Genomic DNA, 25,619 nt, shown 5'->3' on the forward strand with positions numbered 1-25,619 from the left:
CCAAAGTGAGCTATAGAATCTCTCCTTGGTATCACACTTAGGACCCCTTATTCACCCTCCTGCTGACAGCCTAATATCCTACCCTATCCTGCAAATCCTAGGTCAGAAGCCACTGCTTGTTGGAGCTCACACCAGCAGCTGCCTCCAAGTCAAGTCATCATCTTGGCTCCACCCCCGTGTCATTCTTTTGGTTTGTGCCTGTCTATTGGTCTCTCAGCAGACAATAAGCTTCTTCAAGGTTAAAACGATGATATGGTTTCCATTTGCATTTCTAACAATTTTCATGAATGGAAACAGTCATTCAGTGGATCTTGAATTGTACTCATCCTGAGTTGTCCACATGTGAATCACTTATCAATTGTATACAAGGAATAGGACAAACAGTGATGGGAGGCAAAAAAAAAAAATAGAGACAGGAGAAATTGTAGAAAAATAATACTCAGAATGTATATTTGAAGTATATTAACTGAATCTTAAAGTGACTATATTATTACCCAAAAAATTTTATTAGTTTGTAGACTAGTATAAACATGAACCAGAAAATATTTTAATTTAGAATTAATAAGAGTAATGTGAATCTTATAATATCAGAAAAAAGATAGAATGTGAATTAGAAATTCTGTTGAGCTAGGTCTTCATAGATAAGAATTTTTGATCCTCTCAACATCCCAAAGCCTCATCTGAAAAAACTATAGAATCAGGATTTTATAAACATCTTTGGCAAAATAAAATTAGATACTTTAAAAATAATGACAGGTACTACTATCTAGTACTTCTCTCACACCAAAAAGCAACATCAATAAGCTTAATGGTGAGCCACTAGCAGAAGCATTTCCATTAAAGGCACAAACAAGATAGGAATGCCCACTAATAATACCATTATGGATATCCATTATATAGATTGCTCTAGATATATTAGCAATAGCATATACACAAGTTGGAGAAGTATGATTTAAACACTGAAGTACAGGAGAAAATCTGCTGGGTTTTGAAGATAAAATAATTGCATACTCAAAATAGCAGCTAGGAAAATGTAAATACTAAATAACTTCAATGATGAAAAATAAAAGATGCATTTATTTTATAAGCAAGGGGGAGCGAGAGGTCATAGTACCACTCGGCTCTAGCATATGTGAGGTATGAAATTAAAGCCTCAGGCATACAAATTCTGTATTCATTTTTATTATTATTAGCTTAATAATGATAGACAAGACTGTAGGATAAGAGGGGTACAGTTCCACACAATTTTCACCACTAGAGTTCTACATCCCATCCCCTCCACTGGAGGCTTTCTTATTCTTTATCTCTCTAAGAGTATGGACCCAAGATCACTATGGGATGCAGAAGGTGGAAGGTCTGGCTTCTGTAATTGCTTCTTTGCTAGATATGAGCATTGGCAGGAGGATATTCCCAGTCTGTGTCTCTCTTTCCCTAGTGGGGTAGGGCACCAAAGAGGAGGGGTTCCAGGACATACTGGTAGGTCATCTTCCCAGGAAAGTCAAGTTAGCATCATGGTAGCATCTGCAATTTGGTAGTTGAAAAATCATTAAGATATAAAACAGAATAAATTGCTTAATAATTAGGAATCTAAAGGTAATACTACATAGCAGATGAGATTCAGGATCTCTGTGGAAAAAGCTAGTAGACCTATTTTAGATACATTCTAAGGGACCCATGACTTTACTAATCTTGGCCTGAGACCAACAGCTAACATGCAAGTGGGCTAAAGGTATTGTCTGGAGAAATGCTAACAGAGTTAGAAATAGGACTGGAAAGCTGGATCAGGAAAAAGAGTAACTAGAGCACATGTGCACATGTACCCATAAGTTAGGGGGAAAATATATAACTTAAAGTACACAGTAGTTTTCAGCGACTCAGTAAGTGTAGCAAGCACGTAAAAAGGTCTAAAAAAAAAAAAAAAAAAAAAAACACTACACCATAAAGTACTGAATCAAATAGTTTCTACGTAGACTTAGATACCCTCCTCACCTACTTCCTATTTCACTTCCCTCAATCTCTCTAAAGCTAATATCACCAAAGTAAGGACTACAAAAGCTGGATAAAGAGACAGGCATACATTAATGATAGATCTTTTGATCACTACCAGGCCACCCCATAATCCAGGGCCCTAGTCATAGAATCCTGGGATTCCCACATAGACATGATGGGCCAAGACCTCTAACAGGGCCCTCTCTCCACTGTCACTGGTCATTTCCATCAGGAACAACATAGTGGACCCCCTTGTGGGCCTCTACAGGACCTTGCCCTCAATGTGGGACAACTATGGTAGAGACTGCCCCATTCTCCGAAGGGAGGTTGGGTCAAAATACTCTGCCACTCTAGGAAGACGAGTCATGCAATGAGTTCAGCCTAGGATGTTCCTAACTACAACCACAGAATTCAAACTCAGACCTAGAAAGATGCAGATGTTACACAGGCTCCTGTGCTGAATATGGGCCCCAGATTAAATCGATGGGGTTTATAGTTAACAATATTTATACACTTTTCACAAATCTTATATTCTTACCCTGAGATATCTCACCAGTTCTGATTTTAAAAAATTCAACACAAGAATTAACATATTCCCTCTACACTAATAATAACCAAATATAATAAAAGGGAGTTGCTTTTTGCTGTATTATTATAGCTAAAGTGCTTTGAAAACTCTAGAAATGAAGGTCAAATACATGTTAACAATATGCTTCACAGAGGAAGGAAAATTGAGGATTGGTTCAGAAAGGAACTTCTGTCTCTAAAAATGAATTAGCAGTAAGGATAGGGCTCTGGTAGGTGCAAAAAAGAAAGAGTAGATGAATCATCAGTCAAATGGTGGCTAAGTACATTTCAAAGGAATGAGTTTACTTTGTGTCAGAGATGAAAGTTTAAATTCACACTTTCAATTTCTAAAGTTTGTATCTGAATCATTATACTATATTACAGTATAGAATACAGACTATCTTTCCCCTCCTTCCAAAACAAAACACACCTCATTTTAGGAAAACATACAAGAAGGAAGTGACTGGGGTATTTTTTAAGTGATAGGTATGGGAATACAAGTAAAGATTTAGAAGGAAAATTAGGAGGTCTTATTCGAGTGAGCGTGACTCTATGTGGATTTGAGATGATCAAGAAAACAAGAGTAAGAGTAATGTTTCAGTTATCAATGGGACAAAAATAATAATGCACGGAGAGAATGAAGGAGGATGAGTAAGTTTGGGAACAGAGAGGATGAGTTGAGTTTATAGCAACTTAAGACAAAGGAATCTATCACCCAGTCAAGGGAACAGTCAATTGATAAGTGTATTTCAATACATTAGAACAGACCTGTAGTTTGAAAATGTACAGGCTACAGGCTGTAAAACGTTCACATAAAGATGAGAGATGAAAAGTCAAACTATGATATTAGATAGAGGAAAAATGCTCAAAGTAACAAAAACAGTGAAATGGGAATGAAAATGTTAATTATTTCAGCTCTTCAGGGTCCAAAGTAGAAAAGCACATTAAGCAAATCAAGGTGGAGATACCATAAAAAAAAGAAAGAAAACAAGTATTTCCATGTTATATAAACTAAGTGGTAGAGATTAGCTAAAAGTGGTTCAATTTCTAAAAAATCTCCATGGCAACTGAAAGGACGATCAGTGGGCTTACAGAGAACCGGGTGAGTGGCACTGTGAGAAGAACACATTTCCAGAGGGCTGGATAAACAAGTGCAGAGAGGAAATCAGCTACAACTAGCGTCACTGTCAGATATACATCAACATAGGACAAAGATAAGGGCATAGATAGAATAAAGGCAAAACTCACCCAGCTTAGGAAGAACACCATGAGGAACCCACTCACGTATGTTTGTAGCATATAAAGGACACACGTATGTAATAAATGAACAGATAGCTAAATACATATGAAACTGCTAGATGAGAGCAGAGTTCCTATGCTCCAATCCTATGAGGACAGTACATGTAACTTCTCTGGGCCTCAAATATCCTTCCTAAAATGTGAGCACAAATGGATTATCATGGAAATTAGTTGCTTGAACTATTGTGGAGATTGCACTAATAGGTAGAAAAAAAATGTACAGCAGACCCAAAGTCACAGCGCTCTTTCAATGTTAGCTATCATCCCAGAAAGATAAGGCATCTCAGAGAGCTTCTACATCATTTCGAAATAAATCTCTTCCTTCTTATTTTGATGAATTGTGTAGGAAAAGGATGCCGGTGCTCACACAGATACATCCTTACCTCAATTCCTTAATAATGGATGGACAGGACTCCCGATGCCAAAACTACTTTGGAATGGTTCACAGCATTGATTATTCTGGCTTTCCCTGTCAGTCTCTCTCTCCTTAAATTATTTCTCAGATGTCTTTTTTCTCTACTTCATCTGAAACCAGGAAGTGCTCCTTTTCAGTGTCACAGAAGCATGACATCATTATGGAGTCATGGTGGAAGTGGACTTAATTTCATTCTTGAGCCATCCAATCTTGAAGGCCCCTGTCCAGGACTCTATGTTGGCAACAATTCCAGACTTGTTTCTTTTGCATGGTGGATGCACAGTCCATCTAGGGTGTAACCATCCTGAAGGAATTATAAAGCATCTCCGAGGATGAAATGCTTACAATATGGGGCCATTAAAGTCAGACTTCACAAACCCATCTGCAACATAAATTCAACTCTGAGAGCATATGCAGATGTGTATTGACATCGTGCCTGAAATCACACAGAAAGACTCCAAGGAAGAAAATACACACATCTTAAAATTACTTTTCTCACTGGGTGGTATGGTTTCATTTTCCTCTCTATACTTTTGAAATTATTCACAAAGACCTTTAGTTACTTTAAGATTAAACAAAACAAAAGGTTTTGTAAAAGAAAAATTATAGCCAAACTGACTCTCAAACTCTTGTGAAACTATTTTGATGGTTGGAGGGAGGGGGAAATAGTAATGGTTATGCAAAAAGACCTTCCTGCCTGAGGCTCCAAAGTCCCAGCTTCACACCCCTGTGCCACCATAAACCAGAGCTGAGCAGTGCTTTGGTCTCTCTTGCCTTTCTCTTTGTATCATTCTCTCTTTCTTTAAAACACACACACATGACACTATTCTCTTTTTATTTAATAATGATTGTCAAGATTGTAGGATAAGAGGGGTAACAATTCTACACAATTCCCACCACCAGATTTCTGTATCCCATCTCCCATTGGAAACTTTCCTACTCTTTATCCTTCTGGAGTATGGGCCCAGGATCATTATGGGGTGCAGAAGGTGGAAGGTCTGGCTTCTGTAATTGATTCTCCACTGGACATGGGCATAGGCAGGTGAACCCATACTCCCAGCCTGTCTTTCTCTTTCCCTACTGGGGCAGAGCTCTGGAGCTGGGTTCCAAGACACATTGGAAAGCTTGTCTGCCCAGGGAAGTCAGGTTGGCATCGTGGTAGCATCAACAACTTGGTGGCTAAAAAAGCATTAAAATACAAAGCAGAAAAATGTGTTTAATAATCTGGAATCTAAAGGTAAGACTATAGCAAATGAGATTTGTGGTCTCCATTTTTAGAAAAAGGTAGGAGGTCTGTTTTAGGTACATTCCAAGGGACCCATGACTTTATTAATTTTGACCTGAGACCGACAGCTAACACACAGGTGAGCTAAAGGTATTGTCTGGGAAGATGGTGTCAGAGTTGGAAATCTGATTAGAAAGCTGGATCAGGGAAGAGAGTAGCTACCACATATGGGGAAAGTATATAAATATTGTTAAATATGAACCCCATCGATTTGAGCTGGGGCCCATATTCAGCACAGGAGCCTATGTAACTTCTGCTGCTCTGTGTCTGACAGTATTCTAAAGCTAACTATTGTACACCAGTGTTAGAGCATTAAAAATTAAGTCAAGAAAAGAAAAAAATACCAAAAATTGGCTCTATATAGTATGCTGTGGATACAGTGACATTTTGCTGACATTCAAAATCAGTCCAGGGGACTGGGCAGTGGTGCACCTGGTTAAGCAAACACATTATCACATTACTGAGCACAAAGACCCAGGTTCAAGTCCTTGTTCCCCATCTGCTGGCGGAAACTTCACAAGTGGTGAAGCAAGTACTGCAGGTGTCTATATCTCTCCCTTTCTATCTCCTCTCCCCTCTCAATTTCTTTCTGTCCTGTCAAATAAAGGAAGGAAACAAATGGCCGTTGGGACCAGTAGATTTGTTATGCGAGCAACAAAACCCAACAATAATCCTGGTGGCAAAAGAGGGAGAGAGAAATAATTTAAAAAAATAAAGTAAAGCAAGCCAGTCTCCAGATTGTTTCTAGAATGCTTTGAAGACAACTATCTGGTTCTCCAGTGGAGTGTTTTTTTTTATTATTTTTATTTGTAAAAAGGAAACACTGACAAAAACCATAGGATAAGAGAGGTACAACTCCACACAGTTCCCACCACCAGAAATCCCTATCCCATCCTCTCTCCTGATAGCTTTACTATTGTTTATTCTTCATCTTTATCTATTTCTTACTCTTTATCTGGGAGTATGGACTCAGGGTCATTATGGGGTACAGAAGGTGGAAGGTCTGGCTTCTGTAAGTGCTTCCCCGCTGAACATGGGCTTTGGCAGGTTGATCCATATTCCCTGTCTCTCTCATGTAAGTACTTAACCAATTGTGCCACCACCTGGCCCTGTATCCTGTCTCTCTTTCCCTAGTTGGGCGGGGCTCTGGGGAATCAGGGCTCCAGGACACATTGGTGGGGTCGTCTGCCCAGGGAAGTCTGGTTGGCATCATGGTAGCATCTGGAACCTGGTGGCTGAAAAAAGAATTAACAAATAGAGCCAAACAAATTGTTGACTAATCATGAACCTAAAAGCTGGAATAGTACAGATGAAGATCTGGGAGCCCTATCCCACTAGGGAAAGATAGAAACAGGCTGGGGGTATGGATGGACCTGCCAATGTCCATGTCCATTGAAGAATTTTAAAAACTCATCTTGAAAAGCGTCAGAGGTAATGCAGATCTGGAATGCAGTCATTTAAAGAGATGTTTTATTTCTCCTGGTCTGGCTTAAAGTGGTAACATTGTTTGCTTTTAGAAGTTTTGCATACACAAAAGATTTGCATGCTTGCTGGAGTCAGGATTTATACCCTAAGGCTAGAATAGGGAACCAGTATATCCCTGACCATACACTGAGTTTATGCCCAGCATCTATCACTTAATTGTTATCTAAGGATAGACTTTCTACCATTTAACTAAAGCTGAATGTGATGACACTGAGGGAAGATCACTCCATCATTTCTGGTTGCAAGTTTACATACTTGGGTGGTAGACCCCTGATTATACCTCTCTTTTGTTTTATTTTTCTCTCTCTCCTGTGATTCCCTCAGGCTTTCCTCTGGCATGCCTGGAGGTAGAAAAGAGGTCTGGAAAAAAGAAAACAAGAAAATTAGCAAATTACAGGCATATTTAGCTTCCCTGATAAACTCTTCATGGAATGGGATGGCAATAAATAGGCTGAGTGAGAATAAGCCTCATTCAAACATCATGTAGTTTCTTGTGACAGAGAAGGAATTCCAGCCAGCGTCTCACAGACTCCAAAGCTTGTCCTCCTTGCTGTGTTTTCAGGTCAGTGGAGGATGAAGCAGACTGAAAGGCAAGAGAAGACCCTCCCTTCAATCACCTTCTACTACTAACTATCAGGCTGTTGATCCATCAGTTGCTAATGGTTCTTCTCATTGTCTGCAATTATAACTTATTTCTTTGAGAAATTTGCACCCCCTTAGAAATTGGTTTTTACTGAGGAGGAAAAAAAAAGAATCATAAAGGAAGGGGGAAAAAATAACACTGAGGCATAGCACACTCACAGTACACTCACCTTGCTGTGAGATGTTGCTGGCATATCATGCTAATGTAACATGAATTATTCCCTTAACTTTCCTTTGTCTACTTTCTTTTCCTTCTCTCTCTGCCTTCTAGCTTCCTTTTCTTTTTTTTTTTCTTTTTTATTTAAGAAAGGATTAATTAACAAAACCATAGGGTAGGAGGGGTACAATTCCACACAATTCCCACCACCCAATCTCCATATCCCACCCCCTCCCCTGATAGCTTTCCCATTCCCTATCCCTCTGGGAGCATGGATCCAGGGTCATTGAGGGTTGCAGAAGGTAGAAGGTTTGGCTTCTGTAATTGCTTCCCCGCTGAACATGGGCGTTGACTGGTCGGTCCATACTCCCAGTCTGCCTCTCTCTTTCCCTAGTAAGGTGTGTCTCTGGGGAAGCTGAGCTCTAGGACACATTGGTGGGGTCTTCAGTCTACGGAAGCCTGGCTGGCAACCTGATGACATCTGGAACCTGATGACTGAAAAGAGAGTTAACATACGAAGCCAAACAAATTGTTGAGCAATCATGGACCCAAAGCTTGTAATAGTGGAGAGGAAGTGTTAGGGGGGTACTCACTGCAAACTCTAGTGTACTTCTGCTTTCAGGTATATATTTTGCAGTAGTTTATGGATACGTGTGAACATATGCTCTCTCTCACAGAAACTGGTGTATATCTAGGTTTTGGGACTTTGTTAGAAAGTGAACCACCTGAGATGGAATTAGAGTATACTATGAAAGGAAAGGTCTCACCCAAGTAATGAAGCTGAAGGGTTGTCATTCCACACGTGAAGTCTCTGGACACAGTCTGAAGTGAAGCATGTTGAGGTGGCAATCATTGTGTTGGTTAGGTTGTGATCGGCAGATGCAATATTATTTGATATGGATTGGGAGAGGCATACGGGAAAGTGGGCCCTATCCAAGGGTTCCAGGACTGGGGGAAGCAGAGGCTCTCTAGTGGAGATGTGAGGTTCCTGCTGTCTTAGGGTTCAAAAAGACAATCGATAGTTAATGTTATCATCACATTATTTGGTAATTGGGTTAACTTTGAAAAGTCCTTTTGTTAGGGTTTGCTGTACAGTACCTAGTATCTTGTATATAGCTGTGCTATTGGTTGCTTCTGATCTACTTGGTCTAGGCTTTTGAGAGAGTCTGCATATCGATTACACAGCCTATATATTGAAAAGATTCAGTTTGTGTTTTGAAAAACTTCGAGACATACAATTAATTTTCCCCCTCTCATATTAATTAGCTTCCTTTTCTTTACTTATCCTGTCTGTTCACTATTTCAGCACATATCTGTAGAAAGCCTAGGTGTGTCTGAGAGGTGTGAAGGGGTGCAATGAGGAATAAAACAATCAGAAATAGGAAAACAGGAATGTTTCATTATGGGATGGGGAGGACAGCTTTAGACAGTGCATCCCATCTAAGGGGTCTGACAGGGTCTCCAGGAAACCGTCCATCCAGGCCAGGAGGAGGAAGATCAAAAACCCATAGGGCTTTAAAGGGAGTATTTCCAAGTAACCCATTATCTTCTCATTTTGTTTTAGGGCCCTGCCTACACAACCAGTCGTCTAGTCAACCCTGATTTTCATCTTTAATCAAGTTCATTCAGATGCAACTTAATTAGATACAATGAAAATCAGCCTTTTTCAACCCAGTGCTGGGGACTGAACCCAGGGTTTTAATATGAACATACACTCTACTCTTGAGCTTCCCTATTCCAATTTTTTTTTTTAATTTTTGATAGGGGAAAAAAAAAGAACAAAATACTACTTCACTATTATAGAGTTCCACTACTTGTATCTTTGTTGCTCTCTCATGTGATTCTGGGGATTTTCTCATAGGAAACAGGAAAGTTATTCATGTACGTTCTGAGTCAAAGAAAGGAAAATTACCCAGAATTCTCCAGACTCTGTGACTTCTAGTTAGCCTTCCAAGCTAGACACAAAGTTAGGGAAAAAAAAAATATATATATATATATATGGAGATATTTTTCTTTAACTTAATTAGAAATTACTAACAACTCAAAGTTCTACCAGTTCTAGGAAACAATTCTCCCTCTTATCATTTTTCAACCTGAATTTGTAAAATTAATTTCTTTCTACTAATTTAAACACTGTAACTTATTTTAACTGAAAGTTTTTTTTCTATATAAAAAATGGCAACTAATTCCTATGTTTTGAAAGTATTGAATATTTCAGGAATTCCAGCTAATCTTTGTGAACTTCTGTTCTGATAATAAAATAGAAGTGAGAAGAAGAAAGAAAAAGAAAGAGATATGCAATAAATGAATAAATGAAATATTTCTGGACTAATGAAACCCATGTGCACTATGAAGAAGGAGACAGGGAGAAAAAAATCAACCAGTGAATTGGAAATAAAATAACTTCAGGTGTTTTTTTTTATGTCCAGTTGAGGTTGCCAGCAGAATTTTCAAATATGTAATATTAAGTTAGTATTATAGAATGATACTTTTAAAAAATCTACCATTTATGTATTCAGGTCCTACCCATACTTCAACTGCTCTAAATTTGAATGCTCTAAGGAAAGGCCTTGAATGCACTATCTACACCAATCTAGAATCAGCAGGAAACAGCCCAAACCCACAAGGAGTCTGTGCTCTTGAGCAGACATTACTTGGTTTCTGGCAGCCTTGTTTAAAATACTAATTTGCTTAACATAGACTGTGCAAAGGTAACCTGGAGCAGATTGGCCACAGGGGCACCAGCTTCAAAGATCTGCTACAACAGTGACATCTCTTCCCACCAAGTTTCTTCAAACATCAAAATTTCCCCTGGACCCCATTACCCTCCCCTTTTTCCCCAGACTGCAGTAAGAATTCTCTTTCTTTCACATTTAAAGCCTTTAATTACTCTCCCAGACATCCCTTTCCAGTTTGGCAAAGCAACAACAGACTTCAGGGAAAAGATTTTCTCAAATTAAACAAATGGATTACAACAGTGCTTTCCTGTTCTTTTAAGAATTAGGGCAAAATTGTATCTTTTTCATGATACTGCATGTGAGGTTGGGCCAAAGAAGAGGCTGGCTATTATTCCTTAGGGAGAGTGGCTGGTGACCCTTTCCCATCAGTCACAACTGATGATGGTAATTCTGGAGAAAGCAAAAAGAAAAATATATATATAATCTGTTTGACTCTAATGACAAAACTTTCATTTCCTTTCAGACATTATTTTTGCTTCACCATTCACACATTCAGGTGGCCAGTGGAATAGCTCTGATGTGTCTCTGCTAGCTTTTTCTCCAGTCTCTAACTCCTGAAGTCATTATTCCCACAGTCTTTGAAAACAGTTCACGTCTTGATCAGTAGTCATCATCGTTTCCAAGTCTCTCCCCAATTTTGCCTCTCTGAAAACACAGAGATTGTTTTTGAGGAGTCAAAAAGGCAAACATAATTTTGGCTTTTTTTGTTCTCATTTCCTCTTAATAATAAGACTGTTAAATTATTTGGTTCCTAATACTGACTAAACTGAAGGGGCACTCAGATTTTTGGAACCTGCTGCAAATGAGTGGCACATTATAAATTAGATGGAAAGTGGATATAAACTCTGTGAGTCAGATGAGAGAAAAGCTAAAACCCTGGTTTACATAAATCTTCATTTATTTTCAGACTTCCCCATACACCACCCTCCACCCTCATGTACACATTTCCTTTCTTTCTTTCTTTCTTCTTTTCTTTCTTTCTTTTTTCTATTGTTTAATTAGTGATTTAAAAAATTACAAAATGGCAAAGGTAAAATTCCACCCCGTTCCTACCACCAGGGTTTTGTGTCTCCATTTTCTCCACTGGAAACTTCAGGGGTTCTCCTAAGGTCACAGATATGGGTTGACTATAACTGTCTGTCTGTCTATCTATCTGTCTGTCTGCCTATCTATATTTACCCATTTTTCCCCTATGGTCCTGCTCTTTCTTTCTTTTTAAGTCACACCTATGCCTATTACTACTTTCAATTGGCTTTCATTTTTCCTTTTTCTCTCTCTGGGTCCTGACAGAATTGAAGTTCAGAATCCTCTAGTCACCTTCCCCTAACATTTCTCCCTTTCAGGGATTATGGACCAAAATTCTTTTTGGAGTGCTGAAGGTAGGAGTTCTGGCTTCTGTAGTCGCTTCTCGGCTGGACATGTGCATTGGCAGTTTAATCCATAAACCCCAGCCTCTTTCTCTTTTCCTTGTGGGGCAGGGCTCTGGAGAGTTGAGGTTCCAGGAGACATCAGTGAGGTCATCCGCCCATGGAGTTCAAGATGGAATCATAGTAGCATCTGCAATTTGATTTCTGAAAGGCAGTGAATTATGAGGCAGGATAATAATAAATAGAAACCAGAAAGTGGGAATAGAGCAGGTGAGAATAGGAATTTTAGGGTAGTGAGAAGCTAGGAAGTTTATTTTTAGTATGTTCTGAGGAGCCCCTAACTTTAATGATTTCTGCCTGAGCAACATGGAAGTGAGCTAAACATTGTCTGGGAAGACATGGTCAGGGTTAAGAATACAACTTCTTACTTTGGTGCAACACCAATTCCATTTCAGGTTCTACTTGTGTTTTCTCTTCTGATCTTGTTTTTCAACTTCTGTCTGAGAGTGAGATCATCCCATATTCATCCTTCTGTTTCTGACTTATTTCACTTAACATGAATTTTTCTTTTTTTTTTATTCAGAGAGAAAGAAAGAAAGAATGGAGAAAGAAAGAAAGAAAGAAAGAAAGAAAGAAAGAAAGAAAGAAAGAAAAAGGAAGGAAGGGAGAGAGGGATGGAGGGAGGGAAGGAAGGAGCTTAACATGAATTTTTCAAGGTCCATCCAAGATCGAAGCAGCCCTCTTTCTACTAAAGGCTAAACTTTCTGTGTTTTGTGAACACAGGGAGAGGACAGGAAATAGTCTTGCCTTCTCTGATCTGACATATCTCATTTACTCTCTCCCTTTACTTATTCAACACATGTTTAGGATATTCACCATAGTACATAGTCTAGAGTAAAATACTAATAAGTTGACTGCAGGTGATCTTTGTCCTTATGGGACCCAAACAAATGATCAGTGTAATTTCTAATAATGCTAAACGCTAAGGGAAAATAATATATATATAGCAAAGGGCCATCAAAATAGCTCACTTGGATTATGTGTATTGCTTGCCATGTGCATGACCCAGGTTCCAGTCCAACCCTCACCACATTGAAGGAAGCTTTGGTGTTATTGTCTCTCTCTCTCTCCCTCTCTCTCTCTCTCTCTCTCTCTCTCCCTCTCTCCCTCTCCCTCTCTCCCTCCCTCCCGCTCTTTCTTTCTCTCTTTCCACCCCACCCACACACAAAAAAAAGACAAATAAATAAGCAAACAAAGCAGAGCTCTGATATGAGGATTGATTAGGAATAAATTTTAGAATGAGAATAACTCAGGAAGCTGAGAGAAACAAGGATAAAGGAAAGTAACTACAAAGGCTCTAAAGTCAAAATACAGTCGAAGAGCTGGGGTGATAGCATAATGGTTATGCTAAAGTTTCTCCTGCTTAAGACTCCAAGAAAGATCAAAGCTTCAGTCTCCAGCACCACTGTAAGCCAGAACTAGGCTCTGGTTTCTTTCTTTCTTTCTTCCTCCTTTTCTTCTCCTCTCTCTCTCTCTCTCTCTCTCTCTCTCTCTCTCTCTCTCTCTTTCTCTCTCATTCTTATTAAAAAATAAAATAATTCAAAAAATTAAAGAATTAATTTGAAAGTATAAGGGACAGGGACCAGGTGGTTAACACCTAGTTAAGTGTACACATTACAGTGTACAAGGACCTGGGTTCAAGTCCCTGGTTTCCACCTGCAGAGAGAAAGCTTCATTAGTTGTGAAGCAGGGCTGCAGGTATTTCTCTTTGCTCTTTATCCCTTCCTCTCTCAATTTCTTCCGATTTCTATCCAATAATAAGTAAATAAATATAATCTATAAAAAAGTATAAAAGACAGAAGGAATCAATGAATCAGAGATGTATGTGTATGGTGGTGGGGTGGACAAGGGTAGTCCTTGCCATCATGAGGAAGGTTTGTCATATTTTATTCTAAACAGCACTGGGAGTCATTAGACATTTTTAAGTAGGGAAATAACTTCTCCCTTGGAAGAGATGAAAGGATTCCAGGTCCTCCATGAGAAAACATGAGACCATCATGGCTCTACAGCCTGAAATAAAGGAGAAGCTCAAGAAGAGAACTTTCTAAGCTCTGTGCCTATGTAACACTAAGGTCTAGAAACCTCCAAGGGAAGAGACACTAACTTTGGCAGCTCTGTGCTACAGAAGGGAATTGGCTGACTCATCATGACCGAAGATGGAAGAATGCCCAAATCATGCTTGTAAAAAAACTCGTCAGAGCCCATTACACAACCAATCTGCTTCATCAGAACATAAATCTGACCTGTCCTGACCTGAATAGAGACAGCCTTCTTCAAAGACGCAGCTCCCACCTTGGGAGGCCTGCGGTGCTGGTACTTTGTGTTGCTGTGATTTTCCTGTTCGCTGCTCTTGACAACCGTAGACTCCCATCTGCTTTTGAACATAACATCCCTACTGTTTGCATGTCCTTCTGGCAGAAATATAAATTGGTGCACTCTGGCCAGATGCATTAAGAATGATAAAATGTGCACTGGTTTTGACCCAAGAAATGCACTTCTATGAATTTATCTTAAGGAAATGATCAGAGATGTTGTAATGAGATAAGCAAATGGAGAAACATGGATGCCCAGCAGTAGTACATGGGTTACATTAGGGCACTTTCAGAAATAGTCAACATCATGCCAGGGAACATATATCAAGATAAAAAAACATATATCCACCACCTAATTCTCAGTAAAAACAGAGGCTACAAAAGACTATTTACAACAGAAGATTGATTTTTTAAACTGTATTTTATATGAACATTTTTAATTGACTTTATGATTGCAATCTATTCAGGTGTTAATGGCGATTCTCTCTTGATGGTGAATTAAACTGTCATTTTTTTCTTTCTTACAGATTCTCTATTTACTGAACAGTGTGTAAGGGAAGTAATTTATTTTTGTAATAAAAGACAAACCACTCCATCAAAATGTATTAAACTGAGTGGGAGGGGGCAGATAACACATGGTTATGCAAAAAGGCTTTCATACTTGAGGCTCCAAAGCCCCAGGTTCAATCCACCATATCACCATAAACCAGAGCTTATGTATATTATGTACTCTGGTCTGTCTTTGTCTCTCTCATTAAAGTAAAATAAAAATCAAAACCGTGTGTCTGTGTGTGTGTGTATGTGTGTGTGTGTGTGTGTGTGTGTGAGTGTGTACATGCACGCATGCATGCATGCACTAATACTTTCCCTGAAATCTTAATATGCAGAAAGTTTACTTGTATCATCTTAAGGACTGGTCTTCTATCTAATCCAGCATGCTTCAGTGAGAGCCCTGCTGTCAAAAGAAAAATGGCAGGAGGAAAGTGAGGTACAAATCATTATAACCACTTGACACAGAATCACATGGACAAATGTTCCAATAGTCCTTGCAACTAAGACAAAATTAAAGAAGAAAAAGAAAAGAAAAGAAAAGAAAAGAAAAGGAAGAGAAAAATCAAAACAGACTGTGATCCTTACCTACATTATAATCCCAAATAGTCTATTAGTGTTCATATTTTCCCTATTTTGGGATAACATTTAAGTTTTGAGCATTTGTTGGAGATATTTTCCATTTTCTACTATAATGAATGTACCAAAGAACAACAACAACAAAAGGTTCATTTCTGATCACATTTTATCTTCAAATCCTGAGCACTGTCTGGCAAGTAAACTAGATAAGTATTTTCTGACTAAGGTGATAAAGAATGAATGAATCTGAGCTCTATTAGTGGGAAGCCAGAGAAAACATGACATAAAGGCATGACTAAGTATTAGCACACTCAGGTCAGTATTCAGTAAAATTTAAGCCTAATTTTTAGGAGGAGTCAAACCAACTTTTTGCAAAGGGGATAATATATAGCAGATGTAAATGTAAAAGGCATTCTTTCAACAGCACTGTTTAGGAGTTAATAATTTCTCATATGAATAGCTTTACGCGGTGTTTTTAGTGGTTTTCTTTTTTTTTTTCTAAACAAGAAAGAAGATTAAGAATTCTTGCGGGGGGGAGATTTATATTTATAGACTACTATTCCTATCAATTTACCCGTGAAAGCATAGGAGGAAAGATTGTCAAGATCCTCATAGAGAATAAAAAGAAGTAAAATAAATGATTCTATGCATTCTGTAATTAATTCTATTCTATTCAAATTCACAAATTATAAATTTGGGGAACATGATCCACATTCCATGGCATTTTTCACATTCCAAATCAGTATCAAGAATCTTGAAAATTATTCTATTTCAGACATACAATCTCAGGACAAATCATGAACACAAGAACAATAACTATATACAAACAAGTGTGAATGATAAACTCAAGGAAAGAAAATGTTATTTTCTCCACAAGTCATAGTTGGATAGAACTTAAAGGCACCTTAGCCCTACCTCTTACAGTTTTTCAGAGACAGAGAATCAACTGAGTGTGTGTGTGTGTGTGTGTGTGTGTGTGTGTGTGTATACAAGCATGTGTGTGTCCAGTTTTTTTTTTTAAGGAAAGAAAGGAAACTACATAGATTAGAGAAATAAACCAGAAGTGTTCACTGTTCTGTCATATGGCAGTGCCTAGAAGTGAATCTGGACCTTCAAGCATGAAAGTCCACTGAACTAATGCACTGTACTATTTCCCAAATGAAATGCTAAAAGAGTTCAACATTTTACATTTTAGTGGTTATATAGTTTTGTTGGTATACAGTAGAGTATTAAGCCATTTTCACTAGCACATATATTGTTTCAAAGAACATTTTTTCTCTATAAAATTTAGAGTTTATGGTCTAATATCTAGATATTTAGTCCATTTTTACTTGACCTTCATGTATGGTGTTAGGTGGTGGTCTACTTTCACTTTTCTACATGAGGCTGTTCAATTTTCCCCAGAGCTATCTGTTAAGAGACCTTCTTTACTGAATTGTTTTTGACCCTTTGTCATATATTAGGTTTTTATAAATATATGGGCTGATTTTGCAGGCTTTGATTCTGCTCCATTGAGCCAAGTGTTCATTTTTAATCTCATACCATAATGTTTTGATAACTATTTTGATTACTATTGCTTTGCATTATAAACTGAAGTCGGGCAATATGATATGTCCAAATTTTTCCTGGTAGCCCAAGAGGGATAAGCGCACATGGCGCAAAGCGTTAATGGGCTGACATAAGGATCCTGGTTCCAGCCCCAGGCCCCCCACTTGCAGGGGAGTCAGTCCACAGGCGGTGAAGCAGGTCTGCAGGTGTCTATCTTTCTCTTCCCCTCTTTGTCTTCCCCTTCTTTCTCTATTTCTCTCTGTCCTATCCAACAACGACAACAATAATAACTACAACAATAAAACAACAAGGGCAACAAAAGGGAATAAATACTTTTTTAAAAAAATGCCTTGGAGGGGGTCGGGTGGTAGCACAGTGGGTTAAGTGCACATTGCACTAAGCAGGGAGGGGCATAAAGATGAGAGTTCAGAGCCCCCTGCTCCCCACATACAGGGGTGTGGTTTCACAAGCTAAAGCAGGTCTGCAGGTGTCTATCTTTCTCTCCTCCTCTCTGTCTTCCCTTCCTCTCTCCATTTCTTTCTGTCCTATCCAACAATGATGACATCAATAATGGCAATAATAATAACCACAACAATGATGAAAAATGCCTTGGAATTTTGATAAGGATTGCATTGAAATTGTAGATTGCTTTTGGTGGAGTGGCTATTTTAATAATGTTTATTATTCCAATCCAGGAACAAGGAATGTTCTTCAATTTCTGTGTGCCCTTTATTTCTTTTAACTAGGTCCTATAGTTTTCATTACAAAGGTCCTTCATCTCCTTCATGAGATTCACCCCCAAGGTATTTTATCTTTTGGGGCTCAATATAAATGGGATTGTGTCTTTAATTTCCTTTTCTTCTGACTCTTTTTTTGTAGATAGAAATGCCAAAGATTTATGTGTATGGTTTTGCACCCTGTTACTCTACTGAATTTATTATTTCCAGTAGTTTTGGGGTGGAATCATTGGGGTTCTCTAGGTATATTACATCATTAGGAAAGAGTAATAGTTTGATCTCTCCTTTTCCAATCTGTATGTCTTTGATATGTCTTTCATGTTTGACTGCAGTGGAGAGAACTGCAAGACCTATGTTGAATAACAGTGCAAATAGTGGACAACCTTGTCTGGTTCCTAATTTTAGGGAGAAGGCTTTTAGCTTTCCCTCATTGGGAGATGTTAGCTCTGGGTTTGTCATAAATGGTCTACATTGTGTTGAGGAATGGTCCTTCTGTTCCCACTTTCTGGAGGGCTTTAATGATAAATGGGTGCTGGATCTTGTCGAATGCCTTTCTGGCATCAATTGATATGACCATTAGATTTGTACCTTTCTTTTTGTTGATACTATGTATTACATTGATTGATTTGTGGATGTTGAAGCATCCTGTTTCCCAGATATGAATCCCACTTGGTCTTCATGAATTATTCTGTTGATATGTTTTCGGATTCAATTTGCCAAGGTAATGCTCAGGATCTTTGCTTCAATGCATTTCAGAGTCATGGGTCTATAGTTTTCCTTTCTGGTAGTGTCCTTTCCTGCCTTGGGGATCAATATGATGCTCATCTCATAGAGTGTGTTTGATGGAATTTGCCCTTCAATTTTCTGAAAGAGCTTGGGGAGAATAGGTGTTAGTTATCTACTTCCTCGTGCTTTAGGCATGGCAGGTGGTATGATTCTAAAAATTCATCCATCCCTTCTAGGTTGTCTAATTTATTTCCACAGAAATGTTCATAATATTCACATATAATTCTTTCTATCTTCCCATCTACAGTTGCAATGTCATCTCTCTCATTGCTGATTATTTTTACCATAGCTTTCTCTATTTTTCTTTTTGTGTGTCTAGGCTCTGGTTTATCTAGGTTATTTATGCTTTCAGAGAACTAGCTCTTGGTTTCAATAATCTTTTGGATCATCTCCCTGGATTGCATTTCATTAATTTCTTCTCTGATTTTGACTGTTGTCTTCCTCCTGCTGACTTTTGGGTCTGTTTGCTTCTGCTTTTCTAGTTGGCTCAGTCATGATGTGAAGTAGTTAACTTGAGATCTTTGCTCTTTGTTAATATGGGCCTGTCTTGCTGTAAACTTAGGGCAGCTTTTGCTGAGTCCTACAGGGTCTGGTAGTTGGTCTCTTCATTTTCATAGTTCTCCAAGTAATTTTTAATTTCTCTTTTAATTTATTCAAGGATCCAGGTATTATTCAGAAGTTCAATATGTTGTTCCATTTGAAGTTATCCTCTTGTTTTCTTTTTTTAAAAATTTGTATTTATAAAATGGAAATATTGACAAGACCATAAGAGGGGGTACAATTCCACACTTCCCACCATCAGAGTTCCACATTCCATCCCCTTTCCTATTCTTTATCCTTCTGGGAGTATGAACCTGAGATCATTATGGCTGCAGAAAGTGGAAGGTTTGGCTTCTGTAAGTTCTTCCCCAATGAACATGGACATTGGCAGGCCAATCCATACTTCCAGCCTGTCTCTTTCTTTCCTTAGTGGGGCCGGACTCTGGATGGGGTAAGGCTCCATTCCACATTGGTGGGGTTGTCTGACCAGGGAAGTCAGGTTGGCATCATGGTAGCATCTGGAACCCGGTGGCTGAAAAAGAGTTAAAATATAAAGCAGAACAATTTGTTGACTAATCATGAACCCAAATGCAAGAATATTACAGTTGAAGATTTGGGGTCTCCATTTTTGAAAAAGCTAGTAGTTCTATTTTAGTTATATTCCAAGGGGCTCATGACTTTACTAGTTTTTGCCTGATCCTAACAGCTAAAATGCAGGTGGACCCAAGGTATTGTCTGGGGAGATGGTTTCATAGATGTAAAAAGGACTAGAAAGCTGGATCAGGGATGAAAGTAGGTCACAAATATGGGATAAGTAAATAAATATTGTTAACTGTAAACCTCATAAACTTTATCTGGGTCCCATATTCAGCATAGGAGCCTGTGTAACCTCAGACCTATAGGTCTGAGCTTGCATTTCATGGTCACAGCTAGAAACATTCCAGGATACACTAATTTCAGGATCCATCTTTCTTGAGTATATTGCCCAACCTCCCTTCAGAAAATGGAACAGTTCCTACCATTGTTGATGCACATTGAAGGCAAGGTTCTATAGTTGTGCATAGGAAAGTTTCCAAAGGGATCCATGTGTTGTTCCTGATGGAGATGGCCAGTGACAGTGGAGAGAGGGCCCTGTTAGAGGTTAGGCCCAACGTGTCTGTGTGGGAGTCTCAGGACTCCCTGACTAGGGCCCCAGGTGATGGGGTAGCCTGGTAGTAACCAAAGAGTCATCATTAAAGTGTGCCAGTCTTTTGCCCTTATTCAGCTTTTGTAGTTCTCACTTAGTCTGACAAGGTTAGCTTTGAAGTGATTGAGGGAAGTAAACTAGGAAGTAGGTGAGGAGGGTATCTAGGTCTAAGTAGAAATGATTCCATTAGGTACTTTATGGTGTCTTTTTAGGCCTTTCTACTTGCTTGTTGCTTCTATTGATCACTGCAAACTACTATGTAATATTGCTTTAAGGTATATAATTTCCCGTAACTTATGGATACATATACATATGCCCTATCTCATGGGCCCTGGTCTATATCTAGGTTTTCAGGCATTGTTAGGAAGTGCACCACCGGAAATGGAATTAAAGAGTCCTGTGAGCTAGGGAAGGTCTCACCAGAGTAATTAAACTGGAGGGTTGACATTCCATACCTGATGTTTCTAGACTCAAAGTGAAACATGCCAAGGTGGTACTGGTTGCATTGATATGGCTGAGATCAGCAGATGCAGTATAGGTATGAATTGAAAGAAGCATGCAGGAAATTGAACCTGAAACTCTAGTGAGGCTTCAGAATTAGGAGAAATATTGGGCTTTACAGAGAAAGGGGAAGGTTCCTGCTGTCTTATGACTTAAGAAGGCAATAGGTAGTTATTACTATAACCAAATTAGTTGGCAGCTAGGTTAACTTTGAAAATCCAATTGCTAAAATTTACTGTATCATACAAGACCTTACCATAATTTATATCCTTTAATGCTATTTACATATAGCTGTATCTTATAAAGTAATGCCACCAGTTGCATCTGTTCTTCCTGGTCTAAGTTTTCAGGTGATTTAATATTTCAAAGAACATGTCATTATTAGATATGTATTAACAATTTGAGCCCACCATTAGAATTCAATCTGATTACCAATTTGAAGTCTTAAGTGCTTACATTGAAGGAATATATACTCAGAGCTATGGTTTATACATCAAAAAGTTTGAAACATTCAAACCACTTTTCCCCTCTCATATTAATTAAATGGTGATTTGTGAGACTATAAGTTAATAGTAGTGCTTATTAACACCATTCCCACCACCAAAGGTTTTTGTCTGTCCCCCTCCCCCCTACAGTGAAGCTGCACATTTACCCTCCCCCTCCCCCAGAGATTTTTACATTGGTGCCCTACTCCAAACTCAGTCAGATTCTGATTTGAGTTTCCCTTTCTGGTCTTCTTTCTCAACTTCTGTTTATGAGTGGGATCATCCTATACTCATCTTTGTCTTTCTGACTTAGCTCACTTAACATAGCTCTATCCAAGATGGGTCAGAGAAGGTGGGTTCATTGTTCTTTTTTTTTCCATTTTAAAGAATTTATTTTCCCATTTGTTGAGTAGCATTATTACTGCAGTTACTGCAATACCTGCATTGCTTAAAAGAACTCCTAATAATTGTGTTAAAGCAGACATTTGTAAGAACTGAACAAAAATAATGTGTATTTATCTCTGAATAATGTGTCATTAAAGTCCATGTAATGTCCTCTGGATAAATCAATGTGATATCACGTCATGTACATGATATGACTTTTCTCCTAAAGGCTTCTGACCACATATGATATCCAGTGCTTTAATATCACACTGTAGACAGTTACAATTTTAAACAGGAGAAGGAAAGTGCCTTATATACAGGACAGAGGCTGGGTGTTGAGCTGTTGGTAGCATTGGCCTGGTAGGGCCACCCCTCTTCTTCAACACCAGAGTCATACTCCTGCTCAGAGGATTCTTTTGATGGAACCTAGATGTATCCTGTTTACTTTTTTCTTTCTACTATTTCTTTGTCAACCTCCTCTCACACAATGTCAGAATTAGGGACTTTGAATATTGGTCTTGATGAGTACTTGACTCTCCACTGTGACTGGAAAGACTGGCAGCAGCCATGGCTGTCTGCCTTTTCCCAGGTTAGACCGGGTTCTGAACCCAAGATACTTCTCATTCTTTCTCCTGCTGATGATTCTGTCTAAACCATTGACAGCACCAGATGCCACAAAAAAGACGTTTGTTGTGTCACCTTGTACCATTTCTCCACATAATTTGCATGTATTCTTTTCTGGGATGTAAATTATTGTGCCCTCTAATAATTTTAATAATCCTTGCTGAACGCCTTCTCCACCTACATCCCATAACTGATGGCTGCCTGGCACACTGCCAATCTTATCTAGTTCATCCAGAAATACAATTCCTTGCTGTGCTTTTACCAAGTTGTACCTGGCGTCTTGGAGCAATTTGGCAATCACAGATTCAATATCCTCGCCTACGTATCCAATCTAAGTCAAAGTAGTACAGTCACAGATAGCCAAAGGGACATAGAAACATTTGGCTGGAATTTGCGACAGCAGAGTTTTACTTAAATCAGTTGGTCCAAGCAGCAATATATTACTTTTTTCAAGTTTGATGTCATCGTGGGAAGAGTTCAGAACTTCACCCCCTCACTTTTCCTGAGGTATCTGTTGGTTTACTTGTTGCTGCACTGATGTCCCTAGCACATTGCCATGTGGATTCAGTCCTGCAATCTGGAGCAATTTTGTAAATCTGTACTCATCCTCCCGTGTTCTTACTTCTAATTCTCTTGGTGTTAATGATGTCAACTTCTCAACATCTTGCTTGATTCCTCAAGTTAGCTGGACTGTTACTCTATATTCTCTGACAATGATTGTACAAAACAGCTGAGAGCAACTTCTTAGCAAATGACTGGCCAACAACAATTTGTCCAGGTAAATACAATTTTTCTTGGGGGAAGGAGGTGGTTTTTGCTGGAACATCAACTTCACAGATTCTGCTGTGGACTCAGGCTCTTTGACATTGCTTTTCTTTGAGTCTGCTTCAGATAGCACAACAAAGAAATGGTGGCACTTTTCACACTTCACAAAACAGAATTCCTAGAATTCCCAGAGCTGGAATTCTTGCTGTTCCCCTCACTCATTGACTCTATTTCCATCTCCTGAGTTGTCTTTCCTTATTCCAGCTTAGGAGGCAAAGTAGCTGGTGTTTCTGTAGAAGTTCTAAAAGGAGCTCTCCATAGAATTTGAGTTTCAAAGGTCCCAAATCTACCCATACTTCTTAAGCTTTTCCATAAGATTGAAGAAACAGGAATACTCCCTTCCACCTTTTATGAAGCCAACATCACCCTGATACCAAAAGCTGATAGGGACAGAACAAAAAAAGAAAACTACAGACCAATATCTCTGATGAACATAGATGCCAAAATATTAAACAAGATATTGGCCAACCAGATACAGCAACATATCAAAAAGATTGTTCATCACAACCAAGTGGGATTCATCCCAGGAATGCAAGGCTGGTTCAACATCCATAAGTCAATCAATGTCATTCACCACAGCAATAAAAGCAAAGCCGAAAACCACATGATTATCTCAATAGATGCACAGAAAGCCTTTGACAAAATCCAACACCCGTTCATGCTCAAAACTCTACAAAAAAAAAGGGAATAGATGGGAAATTCCTCAAGATAGTGGAGTCTATATATAGCAAACCTACAGCCAACATCATACTCAATGGACAGAAGCTGAAAGCATTACCCCTCAGATTGGGGACTAGACAGGACTGTCCACTGTCACCGTTACACTTCAACATAGTATTGGAAGTTCTTGCCATAGCAAACAGGCAAGAGAAAGGAATCAAAGGAATACAGATTGGAAGGGAAGAATTCAAGCTCTCACTATTTGCAGATGATATGATAGTATACATAAAAAAACCTAAAGAATCCAGCAGAAAACTACTGGAAGTTATTAGGCAACATAGCAAGGTATAAGGCTACAAAATCAATGTACAAAAATCAGTGGCATTTCTTTATGCAAACACTAAATCTGAAGAAGAAGAAGACATCCAGAAATCACTCCCATTTACTGTTTCAGCAAAATCAATCAAATACCTAGGAATAAAGTTGACCAAAAAAGTGAAAGACTTATATACTGAAAACTATGAGTCGCTACTCAAGGAAATAGAAACTGATACCAAGAAATGGAAAGATATACCATGCTCATGGATTGGAAGAATAAATATCATCAAAATGAACATTCTCCCCAGAGCCATATACAAATTTAATGCAATACCCATCAAAGTTCCACCAAGCTTCTTTAAGAGAATAGAACAAACACTACAATCATTTATCTGGAACATTAAAACACCTAGAATTGCCAAAACCATCTTGAGGAAAAGAAACAGAAATGGAGGCATCACACTCCCAGACCTTAAACTATATTATAAAGCCATCATCATCAAAACAGCATGGTACTGGAACAAAAATAGGCACACAGACCAGTGGAACAGAATTGAAAGCCCAGAAATAAATCCCCACACCTATGGACATCTAATCTTTGATAAGGGGGCCCAAAGGATTAAATGGAAAAAGGAGGCTCTCTTCAATAAATGGTGCTGGGAAAACTGCGTTGTAACATGCAGAAGAATGAAATTGAACCACTTTATCTCACCAGAAACAAAAATCAACTCCAAATGGATCAAAGACCTAGATGTCAGACCAGAAACAATCAAATACTTAGGTTAAAACATTGGTAAAACACTTTCCCACCTACACCTCAAGGACATCTTTGATGAATCAAACCCAATTGCAAGGAAGACTAAAGCAGAAACAAACCAATGGGACTACATCAAATTGAAAAGCTTCTGCACATCCAAAGAAACTATGAAACAAACAAAGAGACCCCTCACAGAATGGGAGAAGATCTTCACATGCCATACATCAGACAAGAAACTAATCACCAAAATATATAAAGAGCTCAGCAAACTTAGCACCAAAAAAGCAAATGACCCCATCCAAAAATGGGCAGAGGATATGAACAAAACATTCACTACAGAGGAGATCCAAAAGGCTAACAAACATATGAAAAACTGCTCTAGGTGACTGATTGTCAGAGAAATGCAAATTAAGACAACACTAAGATACCACCTCACTCCTGTAAGAATGGCATACATCAAAAAGGACAGCAGCAACAAATGCTGGAGAGGTTGTGGGGACAGAGGAACCCTTTTACATTGCTGGTGGGAATGTAAATTGGTCCAGCCTCTGTGGAGAGCAGTCTGGAAAACTCTCAGAAGGCTAGACATGGACCTTCCATATGATCCATTAATTCCTCTCCTGGGGTTATACCCTAAGGACTCCATAACACCCAACCAAAAAGAGGTGTGTACTCCTATGTTCATAGCAGCACAATTCATAATAGCTAAAACCTGGAATCAACCCAGGTGCCCAACAACAGATTAGTGGCTGAGAAAGCTGTGGTATATATACATAATAGAATACTATGCAGCTATCAAGAACAATGAACCCACCTTCTCTGAC

The 25,619-nt window shown here is 38.7% G+C and overlaps 1 long non-coding RNA gene and 1 pseudogene across 1 annotated transcript in view; one reads left to right on the forward strand and one right to left on the reverse strand.

Annotated features, from left to right (window-relative positions):
- LOC132540181 (uncharacterized) overlaps positions 1–25,619 on the forward strand; it is a 259,415-nt gene that overhangs the window by 49,428 nt on the left and 184,368 nt on the right. The gene's annotated exons all lie outside the window — the stretch shown is intronic.
- LOC103119309 (ATP-dependent Clp protease ATP-binding subunit clpX-like, mitochondrial) lies at positions 22,070–23,354 on the reverse strand (annotated as a pseudogene).

This window comes from Erinaceus europaeus, chromosome 9, assembly GCF_950295315.1.
Source record: "Erinaceus europaeus chromosome 9, mEriEur2.1, whole genome shotgun sequence".
NCBI classification, from domain to species: domain Eukaryota; kingdom Metazoa; phylum Chordata; class Mammalia; order Eulipotyphla; family Erinaceidae; genus Erinaceus; species Erinaceus europaeus.